The sequence below is a fragment of the Palaemon carinicauda genome, chromosome 8 (genome assembly GCF_036898095.1).
Source record: "Palaemon carinicauda isolate YSFRI2023 chromosome 8, ASM3689809v2, whole genome shotgun sequence".
Classification (NCBI taxonomy): domain Eukaryota; kingdom Metazoa; phylum Arthropoda; class Malacostraca; order Decapoda; family Palaemonidae; genus Palaemon; species Palaemon carinicauda.
In genome coordinates this window covers 60,190,251-60,204,352 of record NC_090732.1, presented here as the reverse complement: position 1 = coordinate 60,204,352, position 14,102 = coordinate 60,190,251, and the positions used below count along the sequence as shown (strand labels likewise).

The 14,102-nt window shown below is 38.5% G+C and overlaps 1 protein-coding gene across 1 annotated transcript in view; it reads right to left on the bottom strand.

Annotated features, from left to right (window-relative positions):
• amon (amontillado) overlaps nt 1–14,102 on the bottom strand; it is a 541,981-nt gene that overhangs the window by 247,627 nt on the left and 280,252 nt on the right. The window lies entirely within an intron of this gene.

The window sequence follows — 14,102 nt, the reverse complement described above, 5'->3', positions numbered from 1 at the left end:
ATTACAACACCTTGACAGAGGCAGAATGATAAGATCCTGAGTAACAAGTCTGCAGGATATCCTGCACATCCCTCCATTGGGAAGACATCACCCTTGAAGGACTCCCAACACCACCCTCCTTAGTGACGTCAGTACTTGTAGTTATCGGCTATGGGTACCTGACCCCATGTGTCATCAGGTGTTTGATTAAATCCATGGCCTCTCATATCCCTTGCACCAAACTACTGCACAGATACTGAAGATAAAGTTCATTTTGTACAGTATTACTAATGATGCTAAGGGTTAGGTTCGTGCCTGTACTTCCTGGCAAACTTCAAAAGTAAATTGACACATGAATTCATGAAGGGCACCTCTCTACAGCCTCAGAAGTGTTTGCCCACATTCACGTCAATGTATTAGGACCCTACCCACACCACAAGGACACCGTTACTTGTTTACCATAATTAACTGCTCCACTCATTGGCCTAAAGCCACCCCCATGCAAACAAGAACATCCACCTCATGTATATCAGCCGTATTCTCAGGGTCGATAGAGAGATATGTTATCCCTGAAGATATTACTGTACTTCTGACAGGTGTACCACTTTTACCTTTCAATTGTGGACATCATTAAAGAATCTCCTGGGCATCACACTATATCAGACAACCGCCTAAAACCCTTCAGCCCATGGAATGGTTGAATGCTTTCATAGTACCCTCAAAGCAGGTTTGATGTCCTGCTGCAATGATTCCAACTGGTTTACCTAGCTTCCCTGGGTCCTTCTAGAATGAAGGACCACTTCCAGATGGCCTGGATGTCTCTGGAGCTGAAATGGTAAATGGCAATCTGTTGGTTATCCTTGCAGAATTTTTTCTGTCTCCAACATCCTCAACGATCTCAAGCGCCTACATCATGTTGCAGAGAAATTTACTATGTGTCGCCAGACTTACAAGTCCCCAACGAAGCATCTTATACGGAAAGATTTTAACATTGCGACACATGTCTTCATGCACACCGACATTTGTAAGCTACTGCTGACACACCCTAATATGGGCCCTTTCCTTGTTATCCGTCGCAGACCGAAGACACTTTTAATTAACATTCGTTGATTGCATGAAACCTGCGTGTCTACTACAGGATGACCCACCTTCAGTGTGCTTTGCTTGGGCAGGGTACCATATTTCGATGTGACGTATGCGCTGGAGATCGTCGGAGGAGGTTGTAGAAGGAAAGAATTCGGCAGGGACGACTAACGGGTCGCCATACACCATTTCAGCTGCCGAGACATCGAGGGCGTCTTTAGGAGTGGTCCTTAGTCCGAGGAGGACCCAGGGAAGCTGAGTAAACCAGTTGTAATCCTTGCAGCGGGACATCAAAGCTGCTTTGAGGGTGCGATGAAAACGTTCAACCATTCTATTGGCAGCGGGGTTGTAGGCCGTTGTCTGATGTAGGGTGATGCCCAGGAGATTCGCTAATGACGTCCACAATTGAGAGGTGAAAGTGGTTCCCCTGTCAGAAGTAATATGCTCAGGGATACCGAATCTTGATATCCATCCAGAGAGTAAGGCAGATGTACATGAGGCGGACGTTGCAGTTTCCATGGGAATGGCTTCAGGCCAACGAGTGGAGCGGTCGATGACGGTAAACAGGTAACGATGTCCTTGTGATGTGGGTAGGGGGCCTACAACGTCGACGTGAATGTGTGCGAAACGACGCTGAGGTTGAGGAAAGGTGCCAACTCCTGAATCCGTGTGTCGATGTACTTTGGAAGTTTGGCAAGAAGTACAAGCGCGGACCCAATCCTTAGCATCCTTAGAAATGCCGTGCCAAATGAACTTTGCCTTCAGCAGCTGTGCAGTAGAACGGCACGAGGGATGTGAAAGGCCGTGAATAAAATCAAACACCTGTCGGCGCATGGGAGCAGGAATCCAAGGTCGCGGTCTACCAGTACTGACGGCACAGAGGAGGGTGGTGTTGGAGTCTTCGAGGGGAAAATCTTCTCAGCGGAGGGACGTGCAGGATGTCCTACAAACTTGATACTCTGGATCCTGTCGTTGGGCTTCAGCCAGGGTGTTGTAATCCAATCCCAGTTGAACAGCAGCCAACGTGTTTCTTGACAGGGCATCGGCAACGGGATTCATTTTTCCAGGGACGTATTGGAGGGTGCAATTGTATTCAGACACGGCGGAGAGATGTCGGCGTTGACGGGCGGACCAGGCGTCAGACTGTCGAGTGAAGGCGTGCACCAGAGGTATGTGGTCTGTGCGAATGACGAAGGGCGTACTTTCTAAGAAATGGCGAAAGTGACGGACAGCCAAGTGCACCGCCAGCAATTCTCGATCGAAGGTAGAATAACCCGATTCTGCCTTGGACAGTTTTCTGCTGAAGAAGGCCACCTGCTCGAGTACTGCACCAATAGCGACATCGCTGGCATCGGTGGAGAGAAGGAGAGGGGCGTGTGGGATAGGAAAAGTGAGAGCCGCAGCAGTTGATAGGGCCTTCTTTGCATTGCAGAAGGCTGCATCTTGAAGGGGACCCCACTTCAGGTCCTTCGGCTTGCCCTTGAGGGAGGCGTAGAGGGGAGCAAGAGTGGCGGCAATGGCTGGCAGAAAACGGTGATAATAGTTGATCATGCCCAAGAATTCCTGCAGAGCTTTGACGGTCGAGGGCACGGAGAAGTTCCGGGTTACCACATCCTTATGCTATATATACTATACATATTCACAAATACACACAAATGTTCACACACTCACACACACACACACACACACACACACACACATATATATATATATATATATATATATATATATATATATATATATATATATATATATATGTATGTATATATATGCATATATATATGTGTGTGTGTCTATGTGTGTGTATGTGCATATATCCGTATTTATGTGAATATAGACTGATCTAATAACTATACATTGCATTCCTTTTTGTGAGTGCTTATATTGTTTGTGTTCGGTACCATAAATGCATGAATTTGAGTTGATTCTTGCAGTGAATATGATAATGAGAGGAGTTAATGGATACAATTTAATAAAGTATTCACAGATCATTACCTATATTAAGTTACATTATACGCTGGTTTGTCTGAACTCAGAAAATCGCATAAATCGTTAAGCCTTATTTCCGTGTACCAGTAGGGTATAGAAACCTAAATATCAAAGAAAAAATAACATTAACAAGAATGATCTTACTGGAGATCACAGCAAATATTTGGCAGTATTTCTGAATGTCAACATAGACCGGCTTTTCCTAAATAGATAAAGTAAAAGCCAAAAGTACCTTTCTGTGTATTGTTTAGAGATGGTTTATGAATTACAACAACGAAAAAATAAAATCAAGATAAATAATACCCAGGAAAGGGTTGGTTTTAAATAATTAAATGTAGTTACCCATCGCAAAAAATAGCAGTGTTTGTGAGGTATGAAAAAGGATTATATTTTCTCGACCTTGTTTTCTTTTTCTTTCTTCATCGTAATAATAATTCGATATGAGGGGAGGGATATTTGATATACAATTATGGATTTTTTTTACATTTCTTGTGCTCATTTGTCTTTCTCTTTAAAAAAAAGTGTTACCTATACCAAATCAATATAAATATTCATTGTAAATGTCAGTGAAAATGATAAAAGCAAATAAGTCTTCGATATTTTTTCACTTTAGAACAAGAATTTTAACATGAATTCTTGTATTATTTCTGGCTGGGGAGAAAGAAAAGGGGCAAAACTGTTATATCGGTTTTTGTTTATTTAGTACCAAAACCACTTTACGATGTAGAGGCAAATAATGCTTATTTACTGTTAAATATATATGAAATTTATGTGATACTAGTAAAGAATGAATGACAATGTAGGAACTAGATATACTGGCTTTGTTATTCTCGATTTGGTAGGGTAGAGGAGGGAATGGGATGGGGTGTTATCAGAAGCACAAAAGCTATTTTCATCTAGACTCGAACTCTCAATGACTGACTGTGTTCTCTTAGACGGATGACAAAATAGCTGAAGCCCATATTTACACCATGAGGTTAGGAGTCACTGGAAACTGGGGACATTTGTGCATTCAAGTTGAATTGGTAATACAAGAAGAATTCATATGTTGGAGTAAATATGATCTATGCCAAATTTTCCAGTTGTTTCGTCATTTTCTGGGTAATTATCTCCATATTTGTACCATTAACCAATTAATCACTGGAATGCATGTTATCCCCCTTGTTATCAAATACTTGCAAATGCCTGTATATGAAAGGTCAGTGATCTGCAAATGATGCAGATAACTACGTTTTTCTATAGAGTGACTTTATGGTTTCCATAATGGATAAAAGGCCTTTCAAGACATTAATTTTTCTTATTTATATTTGCAGAGCCCACCCTCCCTCGTTATCCACCATAGATGAAGCTTCATAACGCTGAATCCCCTACTGCTGTTACCTCCGTGGTCATCCAAGGCACCGGAGGAAGTAGCAGGGCCTACCGGAACTGTGTCACAATCGCTCGCCATTCATTCCTATTTCTAGCACGCTCCCTGGCCTCTCTCACATCTATCCTCCTATCACCAAGAGTGTTCTTCACTCCATCTATCCACCCAAACTTTGGCCTTCCTCTTGTACTTCTCCCATCAACTCTTGCATTCATCACCTTCTTTAGCAGACAGCCATTTTCCATTCTCTCAACATGGCAAAACCACCTCAACACATTCATATCCACTCTAGCTGCTAACTCTTTTCTTACACCCGTTCTCACCCTCACTATTTCATTCCTAACCCTATCTACTTGAGATACACCAGTCATACTCCTTAGACACTTCATCTCAAACACATTCAATTTCTGTCTCTCCGTCACTTTCATTCTCCATAACTTCGATCCATACATCACAGTTGGTACAATCACTTTCTCATACAGAACTCTCTTTACATTCATGCCCAACCCTCTATTTTTTACCACTCCCTTAACTGCCCCCAACAATTTGCATCCTTTATTCACTCTCTGACGTACATCTGCTTCCATTCCACAATTTTCTGCAACAACAGACCCCAAGTACTTAAACTGATCCACTTCCTCAAGTAACTCTCCATTCAACACGACATTCAACCTCGTACCACCTTCCCTTCCCGTACATCTCATACCCTTACTCTTACTCACATTAACTCTCAACTTCCCTCTCTTACACACCCTTCCAAATTTTGTCACTAATTGGCCAAGCTTCTCTTCCGTGTCTGCAAACAGCACAGTATCATCTGCAAACAACAACTGATTTACCTCCCATTCATGATCATTCTCGTCTACCAGTTTTAATCCTCGTCCAAGCACTCGAGCATTAACCTCTCTCACCACTCCATCAACATACAAGTTAAACAACCATGGCAACATCACACATCCCTGTCCCAGCCCCACTCTCACTGGGAACCAATCGCTCACTTCATTTCCTATCCTAACACATGCTTTACTACTAGTCCGTGGGCTGAGGGGGCTCACCTTGCACCCCCCCTTAAAATTGACGAAAGTGAATTTAGGTTGTAGCATTTGATCCATATTTTCATTTTTTTAATGTTCCCATTGAAAAAATAGGGACTCACTACCACTCCTCGGCCACTTTATTTGATGACATCATCGAATTTTGCAGCTGCCAATTTTGGGGTAGGGGAAACCTAATTAGACATAACTCCGGACTGAATGGTCAGAGAAAGATAAATGACATATCAAAATGTTTGCTTTGGGACTCTCTAACAGATAAAATAGACAATTTGCAATTATGTTTAATAATTAGAACACCAGAGGTCAAAAGGTCATCAAATTTGGGGTCAAGTGAATATTTTAGGCACCTCCATAAATTTAACCCCAGGACCAGCCAGACCAATATCTGATGACTTTTTCTGCCTTATTTCATCTCTAGAGACATCAAGAAATAGAATGATACCCATTAAGTGTACTTATAGGCCAAATCATGGAAATGATATGTTATGTAAAAAGGTCAATTTTCAAATTTGTCGTTATTTTGCCTCAAAATCGTAAAAACTGATAAAGCTCATAACTCTTCTTATAGAGGGGCTACAGAAATGATTTTGATGTGTTTTCCCTAGTTTTGGGGGTCAGAGAATCCAAAAAAAGCATTCTCAACAATGTCAACTAATTACATCATGCTGAAATTCAAGATGGCCGCCACTGTGGACGCCGTAATTTTGACTTGGCTATAACTCCTCCATGAACGCAGAAAGAGAGATAATATTCGCGTCCTCACCCAAGTTCTTGAGATCACAGCATCCAGTGAAGGCAGTCTTAAGAAGTATGTCAGTAAATTTGGGGAAAGTTACAAAAATCAACAACAGAAATGCTCTATTTGAAGGTTACGACAATCATGAATGAAATGCAATAAAACTGTACATGAATGTACAATATAATCATATGATGCAAGACCTCATTACGAAAATTTACACTATGTTGCTTTGGACTACAGAAAAAAGTCAACCTATGCAAGGTATAAAGTTTGATAGTCTACTTGGGTACCTTTGGGTCCACTTTTAATTAATAGAAAGACAATTATTGGAAATATCTTGTGATACAACGGAGGTCCTTGGTCCTTCGACCCTGAAATCTACCATCTTGTTACTTGAAACTTTCTTAGTCCAAGTCGGACCCAATATCATCACTTTCATAGTCATCATCAAAATTTCCATCACTTTCATTGTTTTCATCAAGGCTTTCATCATCAGACGTCTCATCATCGTCCATCGTCTCAAGTATATCAGGCATACTTTAGGAACTGCAGTTCCCTTGAACCAACAGGGTTCTAGATTTCCATCCTTCATTATCCAACCATGATCCACAGCTTGATTAGGGACCTCAGGTTTGGGATAATGGGCACGTTTCCATATCGCAACCTGATAGTTCACCTCTTGATATGCTCATTTAGACACTATTGGTGGCTGAAAAGATGAAAGATCAACATTCTTCCTTGAATCCAGCGACTGCCACTGCACATTAACTCGAGCATTTGGTACCGAAGCTGGTCAACCTCCTTTGTCTCAGTTTTGGCAGAATACATGGTGCAGGTGAAATCCTCAAGAACAAGGAATATTTCATCGGTTACCTCCCATGACTCCCCTAGGCAACTGAAGACTTCTTGGTACTTTGGGCATTTCTGTAGAATTTGCAGCGGTTTTAACTTGACAATTCCTTTAAAGGCACTGGTCATATCGCATCTACTGAATGCATGCAGACCAAGGAGAACAGCACAGTAAATTGGTGTGAACCCTTTCGATAGTTTTGTGACCTCTATAAATCGCTTTCTATTCCCAGTGCCAGTATCAAAAAGGAGTTTACATCTAAGTTTGGAGCATAATACAGAAGTATGAAGAATATGTCACTGCCTGGACTTCAAACCCGAACAAATTTATATCCTTCATCCTTGGCATAGGTTGAATAGAGAATGACACTTGAATCAGTCTGTTCCTGGGTTGAGTCAAAAGATTCAATTTTAAATGCAGTGACTTCCCATTGTCTGCCTTGAGTTCGTACGCCTTGCCCTTACAAACTAAGATAAGCTTCTTCTTCTCTACCTTTTGTATATTCTCCTCCGTGCACCAAACCCTCAAGAGTAATTCAATGAGCTGAGTTTTATTGTTGTCATTATTCAAGAACTCTTTCCAGTTATCTGGTCGCCATGTGTTTTCTCCACTAACCAAACGTTTTTCTCCTGAGCCAAGATTTGATCTTTCTCTGTTAGAGAGTCCCAAAGCAAACATTTTGATATGTCATTTATCTTTCTCTGACCATTCAGTCCGGAGTTATGTCTAATTAGGTTTCCCCTACCCCAAAATTGGCAGCTGCAAAATTCGATGATGTCATCAAATAAAGTGGCCGAGGAGTGGTAGTGAGTCCCTATTTTTTCAATGGGAACATTAAAAGAATGAAAATATGGATCAAATGCTATAACCTAAATACACTTTTGTCAATTTTAAGGGGGGGGGGGGGCGTTGCAAGGTGAGCCCCCTCAACCCACGGACTATACCTTTGTAGAAACTTTTCACTACTTGCAACAACCTTCCAACAACTCCATATAACCTCATCACATTCCACATTGCTTCCCTATTAACTCTATCATAGGCTTTCTCCAGATCCATAAACGCAACATACATCTCCTTACCTTTTGCTAAATATTTCTCGCATATCTGTACTTCTAAGATTACATTCTCTGTTTTGTCCTTAATCCTATTAATCAGTACTCCACCATACACTTTTCCAACTACACTCAACAAACTAATACCCCTTGAATTACAACACTCATACACATCTCCCTTACCCTTATATATGCACAAACCCAATCTACTGGTACCATTGACAACATAAAACACACATTAAAATATGTGTATGTGTATGTATGTATATACAAAACGTACAGTATGTATGTATGTATGTATGAATGTGATAGTGAACTGAAATGAAAGTGACGAAACGTTTAACGCTAGAAAATCTCCGAAGAAAAAAATCCTCCTAAGCTGTTAGCTGCATATTACAATAAATTTCGTTGAGATGACAATTTTGAGAGAGAGAGAGAGAGAGAGAGAGAGAGAGAGAGAGAGAGAGAGAGAGAGAGAGAGAGAGAGAGAGAGAGGTGTTTGCAGCTAGTTATGTGCGACTCAAAAGAATAGAATTTTAACCGTGATGGCAGTGTTTTTAGGGGAAAATGAGGAATTAGCATGACAAAGAGGTCTCATCAGTCTAATGCTGAGGTAAAGAAACTCTTTGTGGGGTTTTCGATTTGAAAAACGGGAATAGCCAAAAAACACCGTTTTGAACAATCATGGACTCCCTCTTGCACTTTCTGTGTATGCGAAAATAGAAAAATAGGATATATACATTGAATTTAATCGTCGAAGCCTTAAAAATCTTATTTATATCATCAAGTCTACACGAACGTCTTCTGCAATATTTCATTCCATTCAAATAAATAGATAAAAAATATAAAGATTATTTGTTTAGGAGTTCAATATTCTCAAGTTAAAGAAAGGATAATAATAAATAGGGTACATCTTAAAAAAAAAATATCTAAGCATAGAAAATTAAAATCAGCGCAGATAATGATCGAAAATGACTATTCTAAAACAAAAATATATAAAAAACGAAAAAACCCCGAAAGCAGACATAAATTTTGAAAATAGCGTGCGTTGACTTAGGTTATTTGGATATTGTTCTTGCCTTTGAAGTAAAAATATTACATTTCCAAATTTTCTAATGTTATATGCAAAGAAACAATCTTTTTAAACATTTCGAAAGACTTTGTTATAACAGAAGCAAACAATTATTAAACTGAACAAATTATGAACCATATACCTGATATGAAAAGATCAATGAACAGAAAGGGGTAATCATCAACGGAATATGACACCTAATCAATTAATAACTATCAAAATGAACTGGCTAATAAATAAGAAGATTACATCTGATGTTTTGCATAGACCCAAGTAACCATCGATCAACATCTGTAATCTGCATGAGGCTGATAAAGCTGTGATATAGAAAAGGAGAGACAACCTGAATATGCCAACAGATGGCCGAGATTAGATCCCTCTTTTAGGATAAACGAGCAGAAGAACAACTTATAGTGAGTCCAGATAGGGATAGTGTTGATAATCCGCTTAAGTTGAGAGGATGTTTGCTCACTTTAGGAGATCATACCGATGTCACCAGAGACAAAGATCTGATTGATCTTGGAATTATCTCTGATTGATCTTGGAATTATTTCTCTCTCTCTCTCTCTCTCTCTCTCTCTCTCTCTCTCTCTCTTTAAAACTCACACAAAAACACACATGTCATTTAAATTTCAGTTGCAGTTACTGTTTACTTGTTTTAACTATCTATATTTATTAACACTTTTCCTTCCCTACAGATGTTGAATCAAGTGATATAAAAAGCAAACAAAATGTTGAATTAAATGTGAATTTTTCAAAATTAAGATGGCTGACGTATAAATGTTTCGAATATTCTCAATGTGTTACCTAGCAGTTTTTTTTTACTTCTGGATGATGCTGAACAGTTCCATGGCAAGGACTCATTCTAAACAGCCTTCATTCCCAAGCCGAATTCTTGTCCATCGTCAATCTCGGCAGCTTCCATGGGCCCGTGAGCCTTTAACTGAACACTACAATTGTGATATTTCCTCGGTTAAGATTAGAGATTACACAGCCTTTCTCCTCATGTATAGCAATTTAAGTTGCATCTGTAACGGTTTTAATATTCAGATTTGAATGAGTATTTTTAAAGTGCTATATGATTCCCAGAATCTAAGTTATTCCCAATGGTTGCTAATTATTCCTAATAATTTCTGAAGTAAATTTTTCAAGTACTTTCCAGATAACTTGAAAAAAGTTTTAGTTTATATGATATATATATATATATATATATATATGTGTATATATATATTGCTTTTTGTGAAAATAGTGACATCTTTCCACAGAACTTCAAGATTATTGCTTTGAAAAATTACCTTATGGACATTCTACTTGAAAATGCAATAAAGCAAATAAAAACATGGCTAAGCAAATGGAGAAATGTGTTAGTAAATATCTAGAGAGATTCACCATTGAGAGGTAATTTGCCATCAACGTACGGCTTCAATATACTAGAAGAAACGACGATTAAATACCATGTCGTGAAAGATTTACTACATAGAGAACTTCCTGCTCATCGTCATCTTTTTCCCTAGTCTATTGACGCAAAGGGTCTCGGTTAGCTTTCGTCAGTTGTCTCTATCTTGAGCTTTAAATAAATACATCTCCATTCATCATCTCCCACTTCACGCTTCATAGTCATCAGCCATGTTAGGCTGGGTCTTCCAACACTTCTAGTGCCTCGTGGAGCCCAGCTGAAAGTTTGGTGAACTAATCTATCTTTGGGATGGCGAAAAGCATGTCGAAACCATCTCAATCTACTCTTCACCATGATCTCATCCACGTATGGCAGTCGAGTAATCTCTCTTATAGTTTCCTTTTTAATCCTGTCCTGGCATTTAACTACCAATATTTTTTCTGAGGGCTTTGTTCTCAAATCTGCAAAATCCGTTGAATATTGTTTTATTGTCATAACACGACTCATATCCATATATTAATTCCAATCTCACTAAACTGATACCTAGTCTGATTTTTTTTTTATGTACTTTCAGGCGATTTGATTGCAAAATTTTACTTAACCTAGTCATTGTCTGGTTTGCATTTTTTCAATCTTTCATTAACCTCAAATTGTAAAGATCCTAAATATTTGAATGATTCTACCTCATTAATCCTTTCTCCTTCCAATGATATTTCATCTTCCATTGCGTATTTCATTTCCATAATCTGTCTTTCCTCTATTTATCTTAAGCCAAACCGAATGTGATATTTCGTGCATTCTGGTAAGCAAGCTTTATAAGTCCTGTGGTGTTCTGCTAATAAGGACTACGTGATCAACATACTCTAGGTTAGCTAGTTTCCTGTCACTAATTCAGTCCAATCCTTCTCCGTCATCCTCAGCTGTTTTATGCATCACAAAATCCATGAGGAGGATAAAGAACATAGGTGACAACACATTCCCTTGGAGTACTCCATTGTTCACTGGACATTCATTTCATAAGACTCCACTCACATTAACTTTGCACTTGCTATACTCATAAACAGACTTAATAAAGTTTACATCTTTAGGAGTAACTCTATAATACCGCAGGACTCTCCACAAAATTAGCCGGAGCACACTGTCGAAGGCTTTTTCATAATCCAAAATGCCATTAAAAGTGGTTTCTTATTCTCTATACATTACTGTACCACATGTCTTAAAATGAGAATTTTGTCAGGACAACTTTTGCCTTTTCTAAATATTGCTTGTTCAGGTCTCATCTTTTCATCAATCTTCCTCTCTAGTCTCTTTAGAATGAGCATACTATATATATTCGTGACAACTGACGTAAGTGTTTTGCCTCTAATTATTGCAATCAGTCAGGTCTCCTTTATTTTGGCATTTTCACCAATACACATAGCTCCCATTCATCAAGTTTTGCCTATTCACGATTTATTCTGCAAAATAATCTTGTAAGTATTCTGGGAGCCACTTTATTTTCGGCCAATATCATCTCAGCAGTTATTCCATTTTATCCAGGGGCTTTCCATCTCTTTAGTTTTTTTTTGAGGATAGCTTTGACTTAAAACACACTGAATTCATTCATGGGCACATCAAGGTCTTCCTCAGCTTCAGGTATAACAAGATGATTATTCCCTTCATATCTCCTGTTCAAGACCTCATTATAAGGTGTTCCATCTCACGTTGCCTTTCTTCATCTTCTCTTGTTATGATAGATACATCTCTTTTTTTTATGGATATATGCTTCTTCTTTTTTGACCCAGTTGAGATTTCATTAATAATTCTATGAACAATGTTTACACCACAGCCACTCCCCGAATTCATAGCTTTGTCAGCCTCCTCTGCTTTCATGTCTAAATATTCTCTCCAATCATTTCTGGCTTTTCTTTTAATTTCGGTATCAATACTGGAATATTTAACATGCTCAACCTTGTAATTTTAATTTCCTCAAAAACTTTCAACAATCAATTTCTGTCTTTATCTCCATTTTATAGCATCCCAAGTATCATTTTATATCCATGGTTTTCTCGTTGTACTGCATATCCAAAAACTTCACTTCCAACTGCCTGATATATGTTCTTAATATCACACCATTCTTTATCAATTGTCTGCTCTTCATCTTTTAACGTCTTCAAGACTGCAAATCGATTCCTACATGCTATTGCAAAGTTTTTTTTTCTGTGCTCATCTTCTAGAAGTCTAGTTGTATCAAACCTAGATATTCTATCTACATTTCTGTTGGGTGCTTTCATTTTTAATTCCAGTGTGGCAATGAGGAGGTAGTGATAAATACCAGTATCTGCACCTCTATAGCTTTTTGTATTTCTCAGAGTTTTCCTTCTCTTTTTATTATTAATGGCTATATGATTGATTTGATTTTTGTAATTGCCACATGGTAAAGTCCATGTATAGTTGTTGATGTCCTTGTACCTCCAATAACAAGATTGTTTGTTGAACAAAAACTTAAAGGGTGTGCCCCATTTCCATTTGCAGCTTCGCTAAGACCCCCAACAACCATCACATTCTCTATACCTTGATTACTCCTTCCAACTTTAGCATTGAAGTCACCAGTCATAATTTTCGTATCTCTCTCTGGGATCCCATCTATTACTCCCTGCAGTTCTTCATAGTATTCATATTTCTTTTTTTTTTATGGGAATAATTTGTTGGTGCATGGCAAACTATTATACTCATATTGCATTGTTTTGATTTAAACTTTGCAAGTACCCATCTACTATTTACAGCTCTCCATTTCTTTAACTCCTTTTCTGCTCTTGGTGTCATTATCATTCCTATCCCTTCTCTTCTAACTTCATCTGTTTTTCCTGAGTAGAAATATATATTGCCTTGGTCTGAGATTTCTTTTCCAATCCCCTTACAACGTGTTGCAGTTAGGGCCAAGATATTCAAACAATATTTCATAACATGGAGAACTTACGGGGAAGCAGTTGCTAATAAAGTGCCTATGAAATTTTATTATAGCAACTACTTAAATATCGAAATGTTTATGCTAGAAACACCTTGTTTCCTTATCAATGTGTTTAAGGCTCCTTTCTATGAACAATGTAGTAAGGAGTGGGATAAATGATTAAATCACGCTGAATAAAAGCATTTATACAATAATAAAACTTATAAAGAATTTTATATTTCTGGCTGACCAAAATTCAAGAAGCCTTTCTTGTGGCATTCAGTAGACATGTATTGCATATATGAGTATGCACATCATGAAATGAACTACCCAATAACATTTACGAATAGACAAGCTTTGTCATAGCCGTTCAAATTTTCAAGTGCCAATTCTATCGTATGTAATTCTTAAACCTACTAAGTAAAGTTTTATACGAGATCGAAAGTCACTAACTTCTAATATCCTACGTCTTATAATAAAAAATGTATAAAAAATGATGCCTTCCAGTCAGGGATTTGGTAAATTCCAGGTTCTGACTGTCAAAACTTACTTGACTGAGAGTTTTCGGGTCTCCACCGAGAAGCCGCGA